This window comes from Procambarus clarkii, chromosome 17, assembly GCF_040958095.1.
Source record: "Procambarus clarkii isolate CNS0578487 chromosome 17, FALCON_Pclarkii_2.0, whole genome shotgun sequence".
Classification (NCBI taxonomy): Eukaryota; Metazoa; Arthropoda; class Malacostraca; order Decapoda; family Cambaridae; genus Procambarus; species Procambarus clarkii.
The window spans coordinates 48021850-48047550 of NC_091166.1; the positions used below are offsets into that span (position 1 = coordinate 48021850).

General features: G+C 54.5%; 1 long non-coding RNA gene across 1 annotated transcript in view; it reads left to right on the plus strand.

The window, feature by feature from the left end:
* Positions 1–25701, plus strand: part of LOC123772473 (uncharacterized) — a 149267-nt gene that overhangs the window by 97583 nt on the left and 25983 nt on the right. The window contains exons 3-4 of the long non-coding RNA XR_011228935.1: positions 856–896; positions 21038–21073. This is a non-coding gene — a long non-coding RNA (uncharacterized lncRNA). The remainder of the gene's footprint in view (positions 1–855; positions 897–21037; positions 21074–25701) is intronic.

The window sequence follows — 25701 nt, forward strand, 5'->3', positions numbered from 1 at the left end:
ACTGTTCTCCACTTCATATAGTCTAGGGTAGCTGCACTAATGCACATGTACCTCATGTATTAATAAAAAAAAAAGAAACCTCAAGGGTGCACAGAATAAAAAGCATATATTTTGTATGGAAACTATCTCATACAAATATAACTGCATATAAATATATAACGGCATGATAGACATTGCAGAAAAATTAGCATGCAACAAGGATGATGCTGAAATAGACCTAGGTATCCCCGCCTCCCTTGTTTAGTCTCTATGCTCCACTCAGGTTTAACAGGAGAGAAATCACATTCTCCCAAAGCCCTGAAAGCATCAGTCTAAAAGCTGAAGCCTGTGAATACGGAGAGCAAAAAACCTCCACCAGGTAGAGCACCACAGTGGTTGCCAGGATCAGGTTGAGTTACCTGTGACAGGTGGCTACAGGTGACGGGTCTCCTACTCCTGAGCACTCCAGGTGCGCACACAGGGAGCAGGAACTGGGGTCATGATCCGTCACACTACTGAGTGTCCAGTCACGGGAGCCTTGTGACCTGCAGGTAAGACGCTCCCGCAGCTTCGCCATCACTTACTCTCGTGTTCTTGAGGACGTCCTCATAATTCTCCTAAAGTTCGCCAGCGAAGGCACATGTACCAAGTATGTTTATACAAAAAAATACGTGAAAGTACATAATTTCATTTCACGTGGTAGAGAATATAGAACACTCTCTGGGAGTGGAGAACACTCCCAAGGAGTGTCTGCCCTGCAGACACCATGCAGGGCAGACACCTGAGATGACTGATGAATGAGAGGTTGACATGAAGGTGCCAGAGGTCACCAGGAGGAAAATGATGTCTTAGAGTAATGGGGATGTTTCCTTCCAGATGCTGACGCTGAGCTGAAGACCAGGCAGCTGCCACCACGGGTAAGACCACCCTGGCTTCCTCTATGTGTACGTGTACCCGCACGCACGCACGCACACACACACACACACACACACACACACCCTCTGTGTGTGTGGCCGGTGGCTGACTGGACAGCACGCTGTACGCGTGATCCTGTAGTCCCGAGTTCGATTCCCGGCGCCGGCGAAAAAAAAATGAGCAGAGTTTCTTTCACCCTGATGCCCTGTTACCTCTGTGTGTGTGTGTGTGTGTGTGTGTGTGTGTGTGTGTGTGTGTGTGTGTGTGTGTGTGTGTGTGTGTGTGTGGAGGCGAGCCGCGCACCGCACAGGTGTAGCCACCATCTTGTAGGAAGACATCCATTACTGTCTGTCACGAAGCTAGAGGTGACGGAGGCCTCCACATCCGCACCGCCCACACTCAGGCAGGGGAGGCGCGTCCTTGTTGGCTCCTCCCCCCCCCCCCTTAGGGACAGGGGGGCAGGGCTGAAGACCTCTGGGAGGCAGGGGGATGAAGCAGGGGGGCATGTGTGTGGCCACATATGTATTACAAGGTATTAACAGAAGGCTAGTCCAAGTTGACATTGTCATTAAGTCCGTCTGACAGGAGCCAGTCTCCTGTCAGGTCGTTGACACTGTGGAAGAGATCCTGGTACCCACCTCTGTGGTATTCCAGTGATCCCTAGAACCTTGGTTGATCAGTCCAGCAACCAGGAGGCCTGGTCGACGACTGGGACGCGGGGACGCTAAGCCTCGGAAGCTAATTGTACACTAGTTTCTCTATCAGCTATCTTTCCCTGTCAGAGTAAAATAGACAAATGTATGTGTGTGTGTATATATGTATATATGTATGTATATATGTATATGTGTGTGTGTGTGTATATGTATGTGTATAAAGTATATGTGGAAGCTGATCAGAATTACATTTCACCTTTATAAATGCACATTAATGACACTGTAAAAAACGCATCGAACACTTTATGTAGGGCATATGTAAATCTGTGTATGTATTTACGTATGTAGCTTAGTCTAGCATTTTAAAAGCAATACAATCACCTTCTGTGGTTGAGTGTTCAATAAATCCCTGAACTATATGTTTAACAGATCTCTCACCCTGTCCATGGAGGACAGAAGAAAATGTATATATGCTGGTTAGCATTATAAATGTCTGGCCACGTCTGTGGTAGAAAATAATAATAATAATAATAATAATAATAATAATAATAATAATAATAATAATAATAAAACATCACGGCTTTTCCCAAATAGACCAGCCTGCTTCCCTAGTCTGAGTCGCTTGTGCCACACAATATCAAATCCTCTCTGGCAGTCAGGGAAAATGCAGACAACCATCCTTCTGTCGTTTGTTTAACGTGTGTCATTGTAGACCGTTAATAGTTTGTCAAGCAGGCTGACAAACTACCTGTCGACCATCTTCGTAAGTAGATAGGTAGTTGGCACGAGTGTGTCGGGTGACTATACATGAGTGAGAGTGAGGGGAGTGTACGAGAATGAGGCGTATGAATGAGAGTAAGGCACCCTGAGAGCCAGGAAGTGTGAGTGTGTATGAGAGTGCGAAGCAGCAGAGGACTGAAGCAACCCGTCCTCTCCAGCTGTCATAACGGACAGAAACTGGTGTACTAAATTGGCCGAACCGAACGTAATCTAATCGTTTCCTATGCGACCTACGCATAGAAAACGCAGTTGTTTATGGCACAATATATTTTGTCCGGTGGGGATTTTGACGTCAGAATGCGATACGTTATACGAGAGACAGGTTGGGTGAAGGGTGTGAGGGTGAGCAGGTGTGAGGGAGGTGAAGTGTGAGGGAGGTGAAGTATGAGGAAGTATGAGGGAGGAAGTTGATAGTGGTAAGGCTTGTGAAGTTGTGTACCTTGACTTTAGCAAAGCTTTTGATACAGTGCCACATGAAAGACTGATTAAAAAGATAGAGGCTCATGGTATTGGGGTCCTACACACAGAGATCACACTAACGTGATGCATCAAATGAACAAATCCACAAGGGCCGTGACGAGGATACGAACCTGCGTCCAGGAGCATCGCAGCATCAGTAACAGGGTTGATTTGTGGAACCAATTACCGCGTAACGTGGTGGAGGTGGGGTCCCTCGATTGTTTCAAGCGCGGGTTGGACATGTCTATGAGTGGGATTGGGTGGTTATAGACAGGAGCTGCCTCGTATGGGGCAATAGGCCTTCTGCAGTTACCTTTATTATTATGTTCTCCCCCTTCCTGCCCACCTGCACCCCTTCCTGCCCACCTGCACCCCTTCCTGCCCACCTGCACCCCTTCCTGCCCACCTGCACCCCTTCCTGCCCACCTGCTCCCCTTCCTGCCCACCTGCACCCCTTCCTGCCCACCTGCTCCCCTTCCTGCCCACCTGCACCCCTTCCTGCCCACCTGCACCCCTTCCTGCCCACCTGCACCCGTTCCTGCCCACCTGCACCCCTTCCTGCCCACCTGCACCCCTTCCTGCCCACCTGCACCCCTTCCTGCCCACCTGCACCCCTTCCTGCCCACCTGCACCCCTTCCTGCCCACCTGCACCCCTTCCTGCCCACCTGCACCCCTTCCTGCCCACCTGCACCCCTTCCTGCCCACCTGCACCCCTTCCTGCCCATCTGCACCCCTTCCTGCCCACCTGCACCCCTTCCTGCCCACCTGCACCCCTTCCTGCCCACCTGCACCCCTTCCTGCCCACCTGCACCCCTTCCTGCACGTCGTGAAGACGTTGGGGTGAAGAAGGTAGGGTGTGAGTGGGTAAGGGGCAGGAATGTGAGGTACAGGAAGGGAGGGACAGAGGCAAGTGGGGTGCAAGTGAAAACTGAGTGCAAGGATGGGGGGGGGGGGGGGCGTGAGACCCTTGACGCGTGCTCGGATATGCACTCTCAACCCCCTCTCACTCACTCTTACCCCCTCTCACTCTTATCCCCCCATATCTCTCTCTCTCTCCCTCGCTCTGTATCTCTTTCCCCTGTCCCTCCGCCCTCTCTCCCTCCCTTCCCCCTCTCTTCCTCCCTCCCCCCTCTCCCCGTCTGCTGGAAGGTAATTAAGACCAACTCCTTACATAGTCTCTAGAGCAGGTGTGGTGAGAGGCAGGACAGAAGTCATTGTAATCTACTGGTGACCGAGAGGCGGTGTGCAGGAGCTGATGACCAACTTTCAAGCACATGTAGGTGAGCACGCGCATGCATGCATGTACACGCTTGCAAGCACGCACGCCTGCACACAAGCACGCGCTTCCCCACCCCTCACACTCACCCACAAGCACACTTCACACCAAACAAACTAGTCATAACCTTTAAAGTATATATTATAGGGAAATAGATCAGGAGTCGTGTATTAGACAACCGGCAGCTAGGAAGGCGGGGGTCCAAGAGCTAATGCTCGATCCTTCAGGCACAAATAGGTGAGTACACACACACACACACACACACACACACACACACACACACACACACACACACACACACACACACACACACACACACACACACACAGGAGGCCAAGACCGTCAGTAGTTTCAAAGCGTTATATGACAGAGTGCTGGGAAGACGGGACACCACGAGCGTAGCTCTCATCCTGTAACTACACTTAGGTAATTACACACACACACACACACACACACACACACACACACACACACACACACATAATAAGATTGATAATAAGAGTGAGAGGGGGTAAGAGTGAGTGAGAGGGGGTTGAGAGTGCATATCCGAGCACGCGTCAAGGGTCTCACGCCCCCCCCCCATCCTTGCACTCAGTTTTCACTTGCACCCCACTTGCCTCTGTCCCTCCCTTCCTGTACCTCCTGACCAAAGAGCCAGAGCTCAACCCCCGCAAACACAACTAGGTGAGTACACACACACATCATCAGAGGGAAAACAACAGTGAAAGAACAGGTATTGAAACTTAGAACAGGCGAGGACAGGTATACAGAGAATGACAGAGAGGTGTGTGAAGAACTCAACAAGAGGTTCCAGGAGGTCTTCACAATAGAACAAGGTGAGGTCACTGTGCTAGGAGAAAGGGAGGTCGGTCCAGACGGGATCTCACCATGGATACTGAAAGAGTGTGCAGAGGCACTTTGCTTGCCACTCTTCATAGTGTATAGTAAGTCACTCAAGATAACCTCAAGATAACGCAGGAGCCGGGACTGGTGTTCACTGAGCCTCGTGTTGTCGGTGACCGAGTTAAGGAAGTCATAACACTGACACACACACACAAGTGAAGGACTAATAAAACAAACTGTCTCACAATAGATGATTATTAAGTTTACACAGTGAGTGTAACCTTGACTTGGAGTGAGTGAGTGAGTGAGTGAGTGAGTGAGTGAGTGAGTGAGTGAGTGAGTGAGAAGCAGTAATGTGAGGGGGACGTGTTGAGGACTTCCTCTCACGCTCGCTCCTCACTTGTTTTTGTGCCAGGTTCCAGTTTAAGGCTTCCTGGAGTTTAATAACGTCATGTAATATTGACGACCAAATCGGCCATGAAACCTGTCCGTGACCGGTGTGGCAAGAGCAACAGGCTTGCTGCTGCAGGCTGGCATCGTCCACGTTAAAAACATAGCCTTAGTCCGAGTCTTAAATTTGTCTAAATGTGAGAGTAACGTTCGCGTCTGGAATCTGTCAGACTCCTGTTTGAGAGGTTGAAACTTCCTTATTACGGTGTAGACTTAAACACGCGTACAGGCCCGCCAGCACCTTGAGCGCCTCCCTGCCTCTCATCCTCCCAGAATCCCACATAGTCGCCATTTCTTCGTGGGAATCTCTCAATCTATTTTTTTTATTCGATTGCTTCATAACATGGCATTGATAGCCTGTCCGTTAGCGCATGGCAGGAGACATGATCGGTGATCGGTGCTCACTCACTGTGTAAACGCTGTGTTGTGTTGCTTGGCCTTCAACACAGGTGTCTGCCCGGGAGTCCGCCTGTGTTGCCGACGTCCCACTACTCGAAGCTTTCAACACTGTCTTCCCCAGCACGAGGGCCGGGACTCTTCAAGCACACAGCCGCTTACGACACCTGTACATCTTTCCTCAATCCTGGACGGCTTTGTTTACATTTATTAAACAGCTCGTGATCTCAGAGGCCCTACGAGGTTGTATATAACAACCTTTGCTTGTAAAGTTTCGAAACTGGGAAACTGTTTAGTTTAATAAAGCTACATTGATTCGGGATAGATGCACATGTTTCGCAAATGGATCTTGGCCGTGGCCGAGACGGGTCCGCCAAGGTGTGGAGGTGGGCCCGGTGAGCCCCCAGGCCGGGTCCCACGTTAGGGTGCCTCGTCCCCCATGCTCCCAGCTCCTCCTCCTCACAGATGGGTTTTTTCACATCTTTCCATTTCCGACGTGGATGAGAGGAGGAACCGCAGCGTCGCCCGCCATTGGCTGCTTCCGCGGGAACTCCGATATAACAATTAATCTGTTGACCGCATGAGCGTAGTGGACGGGTGTGTGTGTGTGGCTTATGGCGCTGGGTGGTCGCTAGGTGGTGCTGGGTGGTCGCTGGGTGGTCGCTGGGTGGTGCTGGGTGGTGCAGGGTGGGGCTGGGTGGTGCTGGGTGGTCGCTGGGTGGTGCTGGGTGGTGCTGGGTGGGGCTGGGTGGTCGCTGGGTGGTGCTGGGTGGTGCTGGGTGGTCGCTGGGTGGTGCTGGGGGGTGCTGGGGGGTCCCTGGGTGGTGTTGGATGAGGACGGTGAGGACCGTGTACTGGCTTCAGGGATCAATGTCCGCATGACTGACCAGGCCTCTTACCTAGTTGGTGGTTTGATCAACCAGGCTGTTGTCAGACGCAACTGCTTGCAGTCTCCTTTGAGCAGCACGAGAGGTGGGCCAGCAATGTTCCTTATGTTCAGAATTAATGTTGAACAGTCTTGATGCCCCTGATGTTGATTAAACAGTCTTAGTGTACCCTTTAACATGCTTGCTGGGGTTCTGGGAGTTCTACTACTTCCCAGGCCCGAGGCCAGGCTTGACTTGTGAGAGTTTGGTCCACCAGGCTGTTGCTTGGAGCGGCCCGCAGGCCCACATACCCATCACAGCACGGTTGGTCCGGCACTCCTTGAAGAAAACTATAGTTTTCTCTTGAAAATGTCTACGGTTGTTCCGGCAATATTTCTTATGCTTGCTGGGAGGACGTTGAACAACCGCGGACCTCTGATGTTTATACAGTGTTCTCTGATTGTGCCTATGGCACCTCTGCTCTTCACTGGTTCTGTTCTACATTTTCTTCCATATCGTTCACTGCAGTACGTTGTTATATTACTGTGTAGATTTGGGACCTGGCCCTCCAGAATTTTCCATGTGTATATTATTTGATCTCTCGTCATCTTTCTAGCGAGTACATTTGGAGAGCTTTGAGACGATCCCAATAATTTAGGTGCTTTATTGCGTCTATGCGTGCCGTATATGTTCTCTGTATTCCCTCTATTTCAGCAATTTCTCCTGCAGCCTCGCCAGTGGTGGCGGTGGCGGGGGCGGGTGCCTCGCCAGGGGTGTCCATTATTCACCGCCAATCTCGGGGTTTTATCACCTTCCACTTCGGCTTGTGAAAAGTGTAGTCCAATGATGCTTGTATTTTGTTTTGTTCAGTGGTGACTCCGACTCCTGGTGTTAGCTTTTGTTCCCTGAGGCTTTGTTGTGTTTACATAGTGTGTGTTAGATACTTGCTGGTACTTGCCCTGGTGCTGGTGCCGGCGGTGGTGGCACTTCCCCCTGGTGCTACAAATCATGTCAACGTGTGTACTTCCTCTGAGGGCCATTGGTGACATTTCTTCACGAACAATAAAGAAATAATCAGGGACATTACATTCTTAGAAACTCCTTACTTAAATCACTCACTCGCAACATAATCACTTAAATCACTTACTTAAATCACCAACATCAGTGCACCCTCTTCACCCAACTCCTGTTATCAAGCGCCAAGGGCTAATCAGTAAATATAATCTCAACAATAAGAGGAGTGGTTGAGTTAAACTAAAAATATAACTGGCAAACATATCTTAAGTGGGAGTTTCTCAAGACAGTTTGCATACTGTACTCGGCGTGGCAACTGCCTATCCAGGGGCTAGAACAACTGACTGCTGAAACGTAGAGAGTCTGCTTGAGTTATGTCCCTTTACGGAAAGGTAAAATGAAGACTCAAGTTCGAGGGCGAGCGTAGACGAAGTAAGAAGAAGAACTGGAATATTTAAGATGATGCTGAGACCATCATATCAGACTGAAGAAATTCAAATGGAACAGATAGCTATACAAGAGAGAGAAAAATATCCAAAATACTTTTTCACATAAAATATATAAAACTCCGCCAGTATTGGACCTATACTTGCAACCGGAACACAGAGGATGAGAAAGAAATTAGCGAAATCGTAAAAGATGAGCTAGCAGATGTCTGGGCAACAATAAGTATGATTTTTAAGTGATAAATTCCAGATACTTAGTTATGGCTAAAATGAAGAACAAAATTAAAAAAAATACCATCTGATCTTACAGAAGGAAATTAACAGGTAAGAGATCTGGGAATAATGTCAGACGACCTAATGTTTAGTGAGCGTAACCAAACAAGGAAAATTATTGGATTTGAAGGTTGGCATAATCCATCCTGAGCTTCCACTCCCAGAACCCAGGACAGGTAAACACCTAGCCACCAGCCTTCTGTCCCTCTCTGCCCCCTGTCCACTCCGAGGGTGCCGCCTGTCTTGTACCTACATGAATGGCACTCCTGTCTCTCCGCGTGTTGTGGCCTACTCTCCCGACCAAGTGAAGCAAGGGGGACCTTTTTCACACAAGACCCATCGCCAATTCTCTTAAGAGATTTCACACGGCAGTAATGTGTGGGTGGTGTTTCACCCAGTGTTTCACCAGTCTGTCGCCGTGGAGGACCCCGTGTGTGTGTGTGTGCTGGCTCTGCTCTCCCGCCTCTGGTCCTCTTGACCCCGTGCTTGTCCGTCCGAAGGGTGTAACCCCCCCCCCCCCCACCCTAAGTCCATCCTGGTGTCCTGCGAAGGTCAGAAAGTGGAGCCATGGTTTGAAGGCTGGGAGCTGGAGTCCCCGGTATGTGTCCACAACTGGAACACTTCACAGAAAACGGAATGGTGTTCTTCACCAAGTTAGCGATGTACTGCGGGTCTGAGTACAGCGTCAAGAGGAAGGTTTGTTGTCAACAGTCATCGAACATATTACTGCTACACGGTAACAAATCTTTTAATATATTCTCTTGTGTACCCGCGGTGGCGTCAGTACCTACATTGTGAAGTTATGGGAGGTGCGAGGCTCTACTGGCTTACCTTGTGTGTTGGGTGCGGCCTGTTCCTCGATGGGGTTCTGGGAGTTATACTGCTCACCCCGACCCACAGCCAGAGTTGAATTGAGAGCTTGGTCAAATAGGCTGTTGCTTGGAGCGGCCCGCAGGCTCACTACAGCCCGGCTGGTCCGGCACTTCTTGCAGACAGGTGTTTATTTTATTTCTTGAAGACTTCCACCTTGTGTTGCGCTTGAGATGGATGTATAAACCTGGGGGGGGGAGGAGGCCAAGACCACCTCCCTGAGAGCTGGACCACTGCACCTGCCTCGCCGACCCGGGCTGACCTCGCCTCGGTCACGTGGGGTCAAGTGGGGCCGCTGATTGGCGGGCGATTTCCCGCCCTAGTGTCTGGCTCAGTGGTTCCAGGCCCCGACCCCGCTCGGCCACCACCAAACTACCTTCCGACTTGTTCCCGGTGATTTTGTCGTTAAGTCACACCATCTTCTGTCAAATATTTGTAGAAGATTAATCGAAGTTTGCAATAGCGCTCCCGCAGCTGTAATGAGGTAGTGAATTAGTAAGATCCTCCACGGCAGGTAAGGTCATGTCACAGTGGACTAGCAGGTGTGAGAGGCAGGGGCGCCCTGGACCCATGTTCTTCAGGGTTATGTAGACGTTGTTACTCTGTGTGCTTTGTTATCTTACTTCTTAGCACTTTTTTCATGGATGATTGTTTGTGTGCTGTTAGTGCTGTTGGTGTGTAGTTGTGGGAGTGTGGTGCACTACACCCCCCCTTGGTGGAGGGGCGCGGGCTCCGCTGTTTCAAGTGTGTCGGGGACAACACCATTATCTAGGCTCCGTCTCCAAATGATACCTAGGGCCTGTGATTATTATTATTATCTTTTTTTTCAATTTTGGCGAAGATGAGTGTAGTAGTGGTGGCGACACCTGTACTCACCTAGTTGTGCTTGCGGGGGTTGAACTTTGCCTCTTTGGTCCCGCCTCTCAACCGTCAATCAACTAGTGTACAGATTCCTGAGCCTACTGGGCTCTATCATATCTACATTTGAAACTGTGTATGGAGTCAGCCTCCACCACATCACTGCCTAATGTATTCCATTTACTAACTACTCTGACACTGAAAAAGTTCTTTCTAACGTCCCTGTGGCTCGTGTGGGTACTCAGCTTCCGCCTGTGTCCCCTTGTTCGCGTACCTCCCGTGTTAAATAATCCATCCTTGTCTTCTACTGTGGTGGAGTAGTGGACACTGTGGTGGACCGTGAGTGTGTCCATGTGTGACCACACGTGACTGGTGACCCCCGGGTGTTACTGTGTAGTGTTACACCACCTCTCTCCCTGCAACACACCAACTCATAATACTCACACTACACCATTTTCTTGGGTGTAGATTTGATGAGATGTTGAGCTTGACCTCTGGCCGCAGGCTGCTAACGGAGGCGGTGTTGGGGTGTAGCGGTGTGGTGAGGTGTTGGGATAACTGGCCAGGAGGAGGAGCAGTTATGTGCCTCCCGTTATCATCTTGTGTGAAGACGGTCACACCTGCCCAGTTATCGTGTGGGCGTGACTCAGGTGGGAGAGGTTACCCTTCTCCCATGGCTGTTATTGGCACTCCATCTCTCACACCACCTTTCTAATCATCGCTATCGCGGCCACTCTCTCTTTACACATACACGAGCTAAGAACAGATATCTTACACGAACTCATCGTGACCCGGGAAACTCAATTTATTTCATGAGCTTATTATATCCATTAAGATTTAACTTTGCTGAGTGCAAAGTCAGTGAGTTTCAGTTATATTAGTATCAGGATGAACCAGGAGCCACCTGTGTGCCAGAGCCATCGTAGACTTGCTTCACGTGATTCCCCGCCTCTCTCTCTCCTCTTGAGCGAACACGTACCAGATGCCAAGTCAGCCTAGGACCGAATGATGGTTGATGGAGTGATGTTCTTGAGAACGTCGCAGCGAGACAAGCTGCTGATGAGAGAGCGCCTTGTGTTCCAGCTTCGCGTCTTGCAGGGTCGCGGGTCGATCCGCGATGTTGCAAGTGATTGGGCACCATTACTTCTCTGCCACCATATCGGCCCTCACAGTTAACTGTCTTGTATATATCCCATTTTCCGCATAACCCCATTCTCTCCCATGTACCTGGTCGGTGGTGGTACAGGGGTGGCTGGGTGGTGGTACAGGGCTGGCTGGGTGGTGGTACAGGGCTGGCTGGGTGGTGGTACAGGGCTGGCTGGGTGGTGGTACAGGGCTGGCTGGGTGGTGGTACAGGGCTGGCTGGGTGGTGGTACAGGGCTGGCTGGGTGGTGGTACAGGGCTGGCTGGGTGGTGGTACAGGGCTGGCTGGGTGGTGGTACAGGGCTGGCTGGGTGGTGGTACAGGGCTGGCTGGGTGGTGGTACAGGGCTGGCTGGGTGGTGGTACAGGGCTGGCTGGGTGGTGGTACAGGGCTGGCTGGGTGGTGGTACAGGGCTGGCTGGGTGGTGGTACAGGGCTGGCCGGGTGGTGGTACAGGGCTGGCCGGGTGGTGGTACAGGGCTGGCTGGGTGGTGGTACAGGGTTGGCCGGGTGGTGGTACAGGGCTGGCTGGGTGGTGGTACAGGGTTGGCTGGGTGGTGGTACAGGGCTGGCTGGGTGGTGGTACAGGGCTGGCTGGGTGGTGGTACAGGGCTGGCTGGGTGGTGGTACAGGGCTGGCTGGGTGGTGGTACAGGGCTGGCTGGGTGGTGGTACAGGGCTGGCTGGGTGGTGGTACAGGGCTGGCTGGGTGGTGGTACAGGGTTGGCCGGGTGGTGGTACAGGGCTGGCTGGGTGGTGGTACAGGGTTGGCTGGGTGGTGGTACAGGGCTGGCTGGGTGGTGGTACAGGGCTGGCTGGGTGGTGGTACAGGGCTGGCTGGGTGGTGGTACAGGGCTGGCTGGGTGGTGGTACAGGGCTGGCTGGGTGGTGGTACAGGGCTGGCTGGGTGGTGGTACAGGGCTGGCTGGGTGGTGGTACAGGGCTGGCTGGGTGGTGGTACAGGGCTGGCTGGGTGGTGGTACAGGGCTGGCTGGGTGGTGGTACAGGGCTGGCTGGGTGGTGGTACAGGGCTGGCTGGGTGGTGGTACAGGGCTGGCTGGGTGGTGGTACAGGGCTGGCTGGGTGGTGGTACAGGGCTGGCTGGGTGGTGGTACAGGGCTGGCTGGGTGGTGGTACAGGGCTGGCTGGGTGGTGGTACAGGGCTGGCTGGGTGGTGGTACAGGGCTGGCTGGGTGGTGGTACAGGGCTGGCTGGGTGGTGGTACAGGGCTGGCTGGGTGGTGGTACAGGGCTGGCTGGGTGGTGGTACAGGGCTGGCTGGGTGGTGGTACAGGGCTGGCTGGGTGGTGGTACAGGGCTGGCTGGGTGGTGGTACAGGGGTGGCTGGGTGGTGGTACAGGGCTGGCTGGGTGGTGGTACAGGGCTGGCTGGGTGGTGGTACAGGGCTGGCTGGGTGGTGGTACAGGGCTGGCCGGGTGGTGGTACAGGGCTGGCCGGGTGGTGGTACAGGGCTGGCTGGGTGGTGGTACAGGGCTGGCTGGGTGGTGGTACAGGGCTGGCTGGGTGGTGGTACAGGGCTGGCTGGGTGGTGGTACAGGGCTGGCTGGGTGGTGGTACAGGGCTGGCTGGGTGGTGGTACAGGGCTGGCTGGGTGGTGGTACAGGGCTGGCTGGGTGGTGGTACAGGGCTGGCTGGGTGGTGGTACAGGGCTGGCTGGGTGGTGGTACAGGGCTGGCTGGGTGGTGGTACAGGGCTGGCTGGGTGGTGGTACAGGGCTGGCTGGGTGGTGGTACAGGGCTGGCTGGGTGGTGGTACAGGGCTGGCTGGGTGGTGGTACAGGGCTGGCTGGGTGGTGGTACAGGGCTGGCTGGGTGGTGGTACAGGGCTGGCTGGGTGGTGGTACAGGGCTGGCCGGGTGGTGGTACAGGGCTGGCCGGGTGGTGGTACAGGGCTGGCCGGGTGGTGGTACAGGGCTGGCCGGGTGGTGGTACAGGGCTGGCCGGGTGGTGGTACAGGGCTGGCTGGGTGGTGGTACAGGGCTGGCTGGGTGGTGGTACAGGGCTGGCTGGGTGGTGGTACAGGGCTGGCTGGGTGGTGGTACAGGGCTGGCTGGGTGGTGGTACAGGGCTGGCTGGGTGGTGGTACAGGGCTGGCTGGGTGGTGGTACAGGGCTGGCTGGGTGGTGGTACAGGGCTGGCTGGGTGGTGGTACAGGGCTGGCTGGGACTCTCAGCTGGAGAGAAAGTAAACAACTTCACCACGACGCGGAAATCAGTAATTTAGAGTCAGCCATTGTTGTTGATATTGGTGGTGACCTTAGTGAGTACTCTGGTGGGCGGTGGTGGGCGGCGGGCGTGGTGAGCGGTTAGCATAGCTGTGGTGGGCGTGGTGGGCTGTAAGCATAGTCGTGGTGGGCGTGGTGAGCGGTTAGCATAGCTGTGGTGGGCGTGGTGGGCGGCGGGCGTGGTGGGCGGTTAGCATAGCTGTGGTGGGCGGTGGTGGGCGGTGGGCGTGGTGAGCGGTTAGCATAGCTGTGGTGGGCGGTGGGCGTGGTGGGCTGTAAGCATAGCTGTGGTGGGCGGTGGTGGGCGGCGGGCGTGGTGAGCGGTTAGCATAGCTGTGGTGGGCGGTGGGCGTAGTGGGCTGTAAGCATAGCTGTGGTGGGCGGTGGGCGTGGTGGGCTGTAAGCATAGCTGTGGTGGGCGGTGATGCTCTACAAAGGGTACCTTGACATATTCCAGACGTGGGCAGGAAAATGGCTGATAGAAGTTTAGTCTGAGAAATGTAAGGTTATGAGGATAAGAACGCGAGTTGCAAAACATGTCCACGACATCAAAGATTCTAAGGAAAATTGAGAAATTAGACACGCATTGTTCAAAACTCTTGCTGTGCCTTTTCTTAATTTTATCAGATGTAGATAGAGAAATACAAGTCACAGCTTCATGGCATCCTTTTGAGACGATATAAAAATCAACATGAAAATTACTTCTGTAGAAGACAACGAAAAGTTACAAAGCTGATATCAATAAAATCATCGTGTGAGCAATTAAAAGTAACATGACATTTAACAGTGATAAGTTGCAGATACTTAAGTATAGTAGAAATGATACCTGGTTGATGGGGTTCTGAGAGTTCTTCTACTCCCCAAGCCCGGCCCGAGGCCAGGCTTGACTTGTGAGAGTTTGGTCCACCAGGCTGTTGCTTGGAGCGGCCCGCAGGCCCACATATACCTGGTTGATGGGGTTCTGGGAGTTCTTCTACTCCCCAAGCCCGGCCCGAGGCCAGGCTTGACTTGTGAGAGTTTGGTCCACCAGGCTGTTGCTTGGAGCGGCCCGCAGGCCCACATATACCTGGTTGATGGGGTTCTGGGAGTTCTTCTACTCCCCAAGCCCGGCCCGAGGCCAGGCTTGACTTGTGAGAGTTTGGTCCACCAGGCTGTTGCTTGGAGCGGCCCGCAGGCCCACATATACCTGGTTGATGGGGTTCTGGGAGTTCTTCTACTCCCCAAGCCCGGCCCGAGGCCAGGCTTGACTTGTGAGAGTTTGGTCCACCAGGCTGTTGCTTGGAGCGGCCCGCAGGCCCACATATACCTGGTTGATGGGGTTCTGGGAGTTCTTCTACTCCCCAAGCCCGGCCCGAGGCCAGGCTTGACTTGTGAGAGTTTGGTCCACCAGGCTGTTGCTTGGAGCGGCCCGCAGGCCCACATATACCTGGTTGATGGGGTTCTGGGAGTTCTTCTACTCCCCAAGCCCGGCCCGAGGCCAGGCTCGACTTGTGAGAGTTTGGTCCACCAGGCTGTTGCTTGGAGCGGCCCGCAGGCCCACATATACACCTGGTTGATGGGGTTCTGGGAGTTCTTCTACTCCCCAAGCCCGGCCCGAGGCCAGGCTTGACTTGTGAGAGTTTGGTCCACCAGGCTGTTGCTTGGAGCGGCCCGCAGGCCCACATATACCTGGTTGATGGGGTTCTGGGAGTTCTTCTACTCCCCAAGCCCGGCCCGAGGCCAGGCTCGACTTGTGAGAGTTTGGTCCACCAGGCTGTTGCTTGGAGCGGCCCGCAGGCCCACATATACCTGGTTGATGGGGTTCTGGGAGTTCTTCTACTCCCCAAGCCCGCCCCGAGGCCAGGCTTGACTTGTGAGAGTTTGGTCCACCAGGCTGTTGCTTGGAGCGGCCCGCAGGCCCACATATACCTGGTTGATGGGGTTCTGGGAGTTCTTCTACTCCCCAAGCCCGGCCCGAGGCCAGGCTTGACTTGTGAGAGTTTGGTCCACCAGGCTGTTGCTTGGAGCGGCCCGCAGGCCCACATATACCTGGTTGATGGGGTTCTGGGAGTTCTTCTACTCCCCAAGCCCGGCCCGAGGCCAGGCTTGACTTGTGAGAGTTTGCTCCACCAGGCTGTTGCTTGGAGCGGCCCGCAGGCCCACATATACCTGGTTGATGGGGTTCTGGGAGTTCTTCTACTCCCCAAGCCCGGCCCGAGGCCAGGCTCGACTTGTGAGAGTTTGGTCCACCAGGCTGTTGCTTGGAGCGGCCCGCAGGCCCACATATACCTGGTTGATGGGGTTCTGGGAGTTCTTCTACTCCCCAAGCCCGGCCCGAGGCCAGGCTTGACTTGTGAGAGTTTGGTCCACCAGGCTGTTGCTTGGAGCGGCCCGCAGGCCCACATATACCTGGTTGATGGGGTTCTGGGAGTTCTTCTACTCCCCAAGCCCGGCCCGAGGCCAGGCTTGACTTGTGAGAGTCTGGTCCACCAGGCTGTTGCTTGGAGCGGCCCGCAGGCCCACATATACCTGGTTGATGGGGTTCTGGGAGTTCTTCTACTCCCCAAGCCCGGCCCGAGGCCAGGCTTGACTTGTGAGAGTTTGGTCCACCAGGCTGTTGCTTGGAGCGGCCCGCAGGCCCACATATACCTGGTTGATGGGGTTCTGGGAGTTCTTCTACTCCCCAAGCCCGGCCCGAGGCCAGGCTCGACTTGTGAGAGTTTGGTCCACCAGGCTGTTACTTGGAGCGGCCCGCAGGCCCACATATACCTGGTTGATGGGGTTCTGGGAGTTCTTCTACTCCCCAAGCCCGGCCCGAGGCCAGGCTCGACTTGTGAGAGTTTGGTCCACCAGGCTGTTGCTTGGAGCGGCCCGCAGGCCCACATATACGTGGTTGATGGGGTTCTGGGAGTTCTTCTACTCCCCAAGCCCGGCCCGAGGCCAGGCTTGACTTGTGAGAGTTTGGTCCACCAGGCTGTTGCTTGGAGCGGCCCGCAGGCCCACATATACCTGGTTGATGGGGTTCTGGGAGTTCTTCTACTCCCCAAGCCCGGCCCGAGGCCAGGCTCGACTTGTGAGAGTTTGGTCCACCAGGCTGTTGCTTGGAGCGGCCCGCAGGCCCACATATACCTGGTTGATGGGGTTCTGGGAGTTCTTCTACTCCCCAAGCCCGGCCCGAGGCCAGGCTCGACTTGTGAGAGTTTGGTCCACCAGGCTGTTGCTTGGAGCGGCCCGCAGGCCCACATATACCTGGTTGATGGGGTTCTGGGAGTTCTTCTACTCCCCAAGCCCGGCCCGAGGCCAGGCTTGACTTGTGAGAGTTTGGTCCACCAGGCTGTTGCTTGGAGCGGCCCGCAGGCCCACATATACCTGGTTGATGGGGTTCTGGGAGTTCTTCTACTCCCCAAGCCCGGCCCGAGGCCAGGCTTGACTTGTGAGAGTTTGGTCCACCAGGCTGTTGCTTGGAGCGGCCCGCAGGCCCACATATACCTGGTTGATGGGGTTCTGGGAGTTCTTCTACTCCCCAAGCCCGGCCCGAGGCCAGGCTTGACTTGTGAGAGTTTGGTCCACCAGGCTGTTGCTTGGAGCGGCCCGCAGGCCCACATATACCTGGTTGATGGGGTTCTGGGAGTTCTTCTACTCCCCAAGCCCGGCCCGAGGCCAGGCTTGACTTGTGAGAGTTTGGTCCACCAGGCTGTTGCTTGGAGCGGCCCGCAGGCCCACATATACCTGGTTGATGGGGTTCTGGGAGTTCTTCTACTCCCCAAGCCCGGCCCGAGGCCAGGCTTGACTTGTGAGAGTTTGGTCCACCAGGCTGTTGCTTGGAGCGGCCCGCAGGCCCACATATACCTGGTTGATGGGGTTCTGGGAGTTCTTCTACTCCCCAAGCCCGGCCCGAGGCCAGGCTTGACTTGTGAGAGTTTGGTCCACCAGGCTGTTGCTTGGAGCGGCCCGCAGGCCCACATATACCTGGTTGATGGGGTTCTGGGAGTTCTTCTACTCCCCAAGCCCGGCCCGAGGCCAGGCTTGACTTGTGAGAGTTTGGTCCACCAGGCTGTTGCTTGGAGCGGCCCGCAGGCCCACATATACGTGGTTGATGGGGTTCTGGGAGTTCTTCTACTCCCCAAGCCCGGCCCGAGGCCAGGCTTGACTTGTGAGAGTTTGGTCCACCAGGCTGTTGCTTGGAGCGGCCCGCAGGCCCACATATACCTGGTTGATGGGGTTCTGGGAGTTCTTCTACTCCCCAAGCCCGGCCCGAGGCCAGGCTCGACTTGTGAGAGTTTGGTCCACCAGGCTGTTGCTTGGAGCGGCCCGCAGGCCCACATATACCTGGTTGATGGGGTTCTGGGAGTTCTTCTACTCCCCAAGCCCGGCCCGAGGCCAGGCTCGACTTGTGAGAGTTTGGTCCACCAGGCTGTTGCTTGGAGCGGCCCGCAGGCCCACATATACCTGGTTGATGGGGTTCTGGGAGTTCTTCTACTCCCCAAGCCCGGCCCGAGGCCAGGCTTGACTTGTGAGAGTTTGGTCCACCAGGCTGTTGCTTGGAGCGGCCCGCAGGCCCACATATACCTGGTTGATGGGGTTCTGGGAGTTCTTCTACTCCCCAAGCCCGGCCCGAGGCCAGGCTTGACTTGTGAGAGTTTGAAATGAAGAACATAAGGAAATAAAGGGCACAAGAAACAACCATATCCGTACTCATAGAGGGAAAAAATCTTGTAAAGGATGTGGGAATAATGAGGTCAAGCAACCTAATATTTTCTGAAACATAACCAAGCAAACATAGCATCAGCCAAGATGGGATCGATTATGAGAACCTCCAGACCCAGGGATCCCACCACAGTTATTGACGGTGAAGCATTAACACCCACAACATCTACTTGAACACTCTGTGGGACAAATAAACCCACTTTGTTTACTTCATAGGAGTCGTTGGGACTCTGAATAGAAGCCGATCCTTCTGAAAGAGGGACATGGAGGTCGACTCCCACAATACTTAGACACTTGATATACAATTACACATCATCCTTGCCAAGTTTAATAAGACTAGCCGCAAGCGTCTGGCCCTCAACCTGGAATAAACAGTCTCTCTGACATTTATATACATACACATGCATTTATATATATATATATATATATATATATATATATATATATATATATATATATATATATATATATATATATATATATATATATATATATATATATATATATATATATATGTGTGTGTGTGTGTGTATATCACGAAAATAAACACGTGATTAAAAATGTGACTGTCAGACCACGGAGGAAAAATGAAACAGGAATTTCCTTAAGTACTTTCGTATATTAATACATCTTCAGACTCCTTCTGAAGATGTATTAATATACGAAAGTACTTAAGGAAATTCCTGTTTCATTTTTCCTCCGTGGTCTGACATTGTCATATATATATATATATATATATATATATATATATATATATATATATATATATATATATATATATATATATATATATATATATATATATATATATATATATATATATATATGCAATTGACGATCACAAAACACCGATCATTTTATGCGGAAAATACAGAGAAATATGAAAGAAAGTGAACGTTTCGGCCTGTTAAAGCCTTTGTCAACACCAGACTGACCAACACCAGTCAGTATATATATATATATATATATATATATATATATATATATATATATATATATATATATATATATATATATATACAGTATTGTTCTTCGATGTTGGAAGCAGACTAAGGTCTGAAATTGGTACCCTGGCGGGAAGAATGCACTGTGTGTAGACTAGTGTGGTCAAGACAGAATTGAAGTGAAATATGACATTCCTATTACACCCGATACATAACTCACAGGAATTGCGGTGGAGGAGAGGCGGGAGCCCCGAGCACAGGCGATCACTAGACACCGAGTTGCCGCTTGAGGTTGGTGAAGGATAGCAGAGTGGTCAGCGTTATCAACACTCACCCTCCTGGTAGGCGGCGTGGTGGGTGAAGGGCATCACAAGTGGTCCAGCGAGTGGCTGCTGGAGTTTAACTCAAGCAAGTGCAAGTAATGAAGGTAGGAGCTGGTAGCTGAAGATTGGGCATAAAATATAAATGGGAGAGGAAGGTGGTGGTGGTGCTACTGGTGGTGCTGCTAGTGGTGGTTCAGGCGGTGGTGGTGGTGCTACTGGTGGTGGTGGTGGTGGTTCAGGTAGTGGTGGTGCTACTGGTAGTGGTGGTGTAGGCTACTATAAGGCGCCTCTGGGAGACCGTTCGTTCTCACACCTCGTCTGATCACGGCCACCAATTGTAACAGGAGGCGATCACATCATTTCCTGAGACGCGAGGAACCCTCTTGGTGAAGTGCGCCTCAGTGTCTCCAGAAGAAGAGCAGAGATGTGGCAGGTGTGGTTAGCCGCTGATTGAGTTCAGGTGTGTGGTACCACACGCACACACACACTACAAACAAACACACACACACACACACACACACACACACACACACACACACACACACACACACACACACACACACACACACACACACACACACACACACACACACAAATGGCTACTGGAGTTCAACACGAGCAAGTGTAAAGTTATGGAAATAGGATTAGGTGATAGGAGACCAAAGGGATAGTACAAAGGGCCTATGGTGGCGTGGGTAGTGGGAAGGGTGGCAGGCGACCCTGGGTATGGTGGCATGGGTAGTGGGAAGGGTGGCACGCGACCCTGGCCACGCGTCCCGTACATGAACTAGGGTGGGCAGGGTCCCAGGACTTACTCTGTGTTCATAATAGGTTGAACTATCCTCACAGTATACCCAAAATTTGCCAGTGCAGGCTACTAAATATATGGCCCTGTATGACTAACCATCCTGCGAGATGGGGACTTTCATTACCACTGCTACCTTATTCACTCTTGTGTTGATGATATCTTCAAAATGCTTCCGGAGTCTGTCAGTGCAGACTGCCTATCACATGCCTCTGTATGACTAACCATCCTGTGTGATGGGGATTTTTTAGCATCACCTAGTTAGCTTTTTTGACACACTGTACTCCACTTCATATAGTCTAGGGTAGCTGCACTTGTGCAGATGTACCTAGTGTATTAATTAAAAAAAATGAACTACACCACAAAACTACACCACTGAATCACACCACTGAACCACACCACTGAACTACACCACTTAACTACACCACTGAACTACACCACTGAACTACACCACTGAACTACACCACTGAACCACACCACTGAACCACACCACTGAACTATACCACTGAACAACACCACTGAACTATACCACTGAACCACACCACTAAACTACACCACTGAACCACACCACTGAACTACACCACAGAGCTACACCACTGAACTACACCACTGAAATACACCACAGAGCTACACCACTGAACTACACCACTGAAATACACCACTGAACTACACCACTGAAATACACCACTGAACTACACCACTGAAATACACCACTGAAATACACCACTGAACTCCCAGTCTCATTGCAGACAAATCACACTTATATAATATAATATAACCAATTGTTGATTTAAATTTGTTTGATATTTTTTCCAGGCGGTGATCCGGTGGTCGAGTTGGCAGTAACTGCAGGTAAGAGTTTATGTAACTGGTTGTTTGAGTGGCGTGAGGTGACCTGCAGCAGTGTTAGGGTGATGGACAGTAGTGTGAGATCTGTCTCTCTCTCTCTCTCTCTCTCTCTCTCTCTCTCTCTCTCTCTCTCTCTCTCTCTCTCTCTCTCTCTCTCTCTCTCTCTCTCTCTCTCTCTCTCTCTAGCTTGGTAACACGAGAGAGAGAGAGAGAGAGAGAGAGAGAGAGAGAGAGAGAGAGAGAGAGAGAGAGAGAGAGAGAGAGGAGGGAGGGGGGAGGGGGGAGGGGTCAAACACTAAGGCCCTCACCCTACCGTCCCTGGTGAGGGGCTGCGGCAGGTGGCGTCTACACATTCCCAGGCCATTCCCACAGCGTTCCCGAGATTCCTACACTCAAGGTGTTCCACTCACACGGGAAGGGTGTTAGGGAGGGAGGGAGGGAGGGAGGGTATATAATGGGCGGGCCCCATACAAATCCCGAGCGCTGCCTCTATTGAACACCCTACCGCCTCTTCCCTCCTTCCTTCCTTCCTTCCTTCCTGCCTGCATTCATCTTTCACTATAATGCATCCTTACCCACCTTGGTCTTACCTATCATCCACTTACGCCTTCCCTACATGCACATTGGCAGTAGATAGGGACGAGCCCATCTCTCCAACCTCCTCTCAACCAGTGTAAGAATGCTCGCTGGAACAACAACAACAGTCCAAGCTTTCACGAGAGAACTGGCCACAAGTCTCTGCTGGAGTTACCGGACCACAGCTAGGCTGTGATGGCTGTGTGAGCCTGTAGGCCTACGCTGATACACAGCCTAACTGAGTCACCAGGGAAGGCTGGCCAGTCTGCAGGAGTAGAAGAATGGTCAAAATCAACATGGTATTCACTGTGGGTGGTGTGAGAGTGTTGGGAGAGTGTATAAGAGTGAGTGCGAGGAGTGAGAGTAGAGTGAGAGTAACATCAACATGGTAGTGTCAGGGGTTGATATTGGTGCTGGGTGTTCCCACGGTCCTGGCGACACGTGGGCCAGTCTCTTCTGGGACCGCCGTCTCCTGGGGGCTCTCCTCGCCTTCTGGGGGCTCTCCTCGCCTCCTGGGGGCTCTCCTCGCCTTCTGGGGGCTCTCCTCGCCTCCTGGGGGCTCTCCTCGCCTCCTGGGGGGCTCTCCTCGCCTTCTGGGGGCTCTCCTCGCCTTCTGGGGGCTCTCCTCACCTTCTGGGGGCTCTCCTCGCCTCCTGGGGGGCTCTCCTCGCCTCCTAGGGGCTCTCCTCGCCTCCTGGGGGGCTCTCCTCGCCTCCTGGGGGCTCTCCTCGCCTTCTGGGGGCTCTCCTCGCCTTCTGGGAGCTCTCCTCACCTTCTGGGGGCTCTCCTCGCCTCCTGGGGGGCTCTCCTCGCCTTCTGGGGACTCTCCTCGCCTTCTGGGGGCTCTCCTCGCCTTCTGGGGGCTCTCCTCGCCTCCTGGGGGCTCTCCTCGCCTCCTGGGGGGCTCTCCTCGCCTCCTGGGGGCTCTCCTCGCCTTCTGGGGGCTCTCCTCGCCTTCTGGGGGCTCTCCTCGCCTTCTGGGGGCTCTCCTCGCCTTCTGGGGGCTCTCCTCGCCTCCTGGGGGCTCTCCTCGCCTCCTGGGGGGCTCTCCTCGCCTCCTGGGGGGCTCTCCTCGCCTCCTGGGGGGCTCTCCTCGCCTCCTGGGGGGCTCTCCTCGCCTCCTGGGGGGCTCTCCTCGCCTCCTGGGGGGCTCTCCTCGCCTCCTGGGGGGCTCTCCTCGCCTTCTGGGGGCTCTCCTCGCCTCCTGGGGCTCCCCTCGCCTCCTGGGAGCTCTCCTAGCCTCCTGGGGGCTCTCCTCGCCTCCTGGGGGCTCTCCTCGCTTCCTGGGGGCTCTCCTCGCCTCCTGGGGGGCTCTCCTCGCCTTCTGGGGGGCTCTCCTCGCCTCCTGGGGGGCTCTCCTCGCCTCCTGGGGGGCTCTCCTCGCCTCCTGGGGGGCTCTCCTCGCCTCCTGGGGGCTCTCCTCGCCTCCTGGGGGGCTCTCCTCGCCTCCTGGGGGGCTCTCCTCGCCTCCTGGGGGGCTCTCCTCGCCTCCTGGGGGGCTCTCCTCGCCTCCTGGGGGGCTCTCCTCGCCTCCTGGGGGGCTCTCCTCGCCTCCTGGGGGGCTCTCCTCGCCTCCTGGGGGGCTCTCCTCGCCTCCTGGGGGGCTCTCCTCGCCTCCTGGGGGCTCTCCTCGCCTCCTGGGGGCTCTCCTCGTCTCCTGGGGGGCTCTCCTCGTCTCCTGGGGGGCTCTCCTCGTCTCCTGGGGGGCTCTCCTCGCCTCCTGGGGGGCTCTCCTCGCCTCCTGGGGGGCTCTCCTCGCCTCCTGGGGGCTCTCCTCGCCTCCTGGGGGCGCTCTCCTCGCCTCCTGGGGGGGCTCTCCTCGCCTCCTGGGGGGCTCTCCTCGCCTCCTGGGGGCTCTCCTCGCCTCCTGGGGGGGCTCTCCTCGCCTCCTGGGGGCTCTCCTCGCCTCCTGGGGGGCTCTCCTCGCCTCCTGGGGGGCTCTCCTCGCCTCCTGGGGGCTCTCCTCGCCTCCTGGGGCTCTCCTCGCCTCCTGGGGGGCTCTCCTCGCCTCCTGGGGGGCTCTCCTCGCCTCCTGGGGGGCTCTCCTCGCCTCCTGGGGGCTCTCCTCGCCTCCTGGGGGGCTCTCCTCACCTCCTGGGGGGCTCTCCTCGCCTCCTGGGGGGCTCTCCTCGCCTCCTGGGGGGCTCTCCTCGCCTCCTGGGGGGGCTCTCCTCGCCTCCTGGGGGCTCTCCTCGCCTCCTGGGGGGCTCTCCTCGCCTCCTGGGGGGCTCTCCTCGCCTCCTGGGGGGCTCTCCTCGCCTCCTGGGGGGCTCTCCTCGCCTCCTGGGGGCTCTCCTCGCCTCCTGGGGGGCTCTCCTCGCCTCCTGGGGGCTCTCCTCGCCTCCTGGGGGCTCTCCTCGCCTCCTGGGGGGCTCTGCTCGCCTCCTGGGGGCTCTCCTCGCCTCCTGGGGGCTCTCCTCGCCTTCACGTCTTTGAAAAGCACCGAAAAACAAGTACTAACAAACGAGAGGTCCAAACAATGCACACTGCAAAAAAAGGACAACCCGGACCCCATAGCGTCCAGGAAGCGGCCACCCCAACACACGGACGCAGACCCAGTACTGCGACCCAAGGCAGTACTGGGGGCTGGCAGCGCAAGAATTCGTGTCAAAATGCATTTAAATAAGTGAATAAATCAAACAAAACCAGCCTTAGGCGTAGCCTCGTCAGCAACACAGGAGGCGGCGTGCCGAGGTCCCTGAAGCGCCTCGACTTACCTTAAGGACAACTAGCGCGCGTGAACTACAACCTGGCTAATATAAGGCGCTAAGAGGAGCGGCAAAACACCGTTCACCGTGTGACCAAAGAACTCAGGGGCTCCATGAAGCCCTCAAGACTTGGCCACTGAACATCAGTGGTGTGTCCTGGTGGGCAGTGTCCTGGTGGGCAGTGTCCTGGTGGGTAGTGTCCTGGTGGGCAGTGTCCTGGTGGGCAGTGTCCTGGTGGGTAGTGTCCTGGTGGGCAGTGTCCTGGTGGGCAGTGTCCTGGTGGGTAGTGTCCTGGTGGGCAGTGTCCTGGTGGGCAGTGTCCTGGTGGGCAGTGTCCTGGTGGGCAGTGTCCTGGTGGGTAGTGTCCTGGTGGGCAGTGTCCTGGGACAGTGTCCTGGGACAGTGTCTTGGGACAATCTCCTGGGGCAGTGTTGGGATGAGGCACAAGGAAGGAAGGAAGGAAGGAAGGGTAGGGTAGGGTAGGGTAGGGAAGACCAGGTGGTGTAGGGCCCGCCACCCTTTGTCCTGCTCCCCCCCCCCCCTCTTCCCCTCCTAACCCCCCTCTCGTCACCACATACTTGTCACTATTCAGGTTTGCTAAAGTGTTCCAAGTTTGTGATGTTCAATCCAACTAGTATTGCTCGGGTGATATTTTGTGAAGGAGTTTGTGGTAACTTGCACACTACACCACCCAATGCCCAGTTATCAGACCATTCACACCCGTTGGCATGAGGTACCTGGAGCTTTGCAATTACGTTATTCACTCTCGCAGCCTACTGGACATTATGGCCCTGTATGACTAACCATCCTGCGAGATGGGGACTTTTAGCATCACTTAGCTAGTATTTTGACACACTGTACCCCACCTGTACTCCGTCTAGGGCAGCTGCACAAATGCACATGTACCTAAATGTGTTAATAAAACAAAATACAACAAAAATATTGTGGTAACCTCCACTCTTGGGAGGAGTAGTCCCTCAGGGATGGCTTGTGGGTCCTCCCGCTTACACCACCTCTAGTTAACACGTCCTCAGCTGTTGTCCTCCTTCCTCAGCTCCTGTCCTCCTTCCTTAGGCCCTGTTCCTCTCCCTCAGCTGGTGTCCTCTCTCAGCTGGTGTCCTCCGCCAGCCATCCTCCAGATGGTGGAGGCGTGCGTCCCACTGTGGAGACATTCCTGAGCCCTGCAGACCGCGGCACCTGGCGCCATCTGCCTCCATAATACTGCAGGTCACATTCCACATTCCCGGGAACACTGCGGCCCCAGCGTGGAGCTTCCCCCTCCTCCCCCCTCACCTTGCGTCTCGGGGTCCACGACGTAATAATGCCTGACGAACGCAGACTTACCCA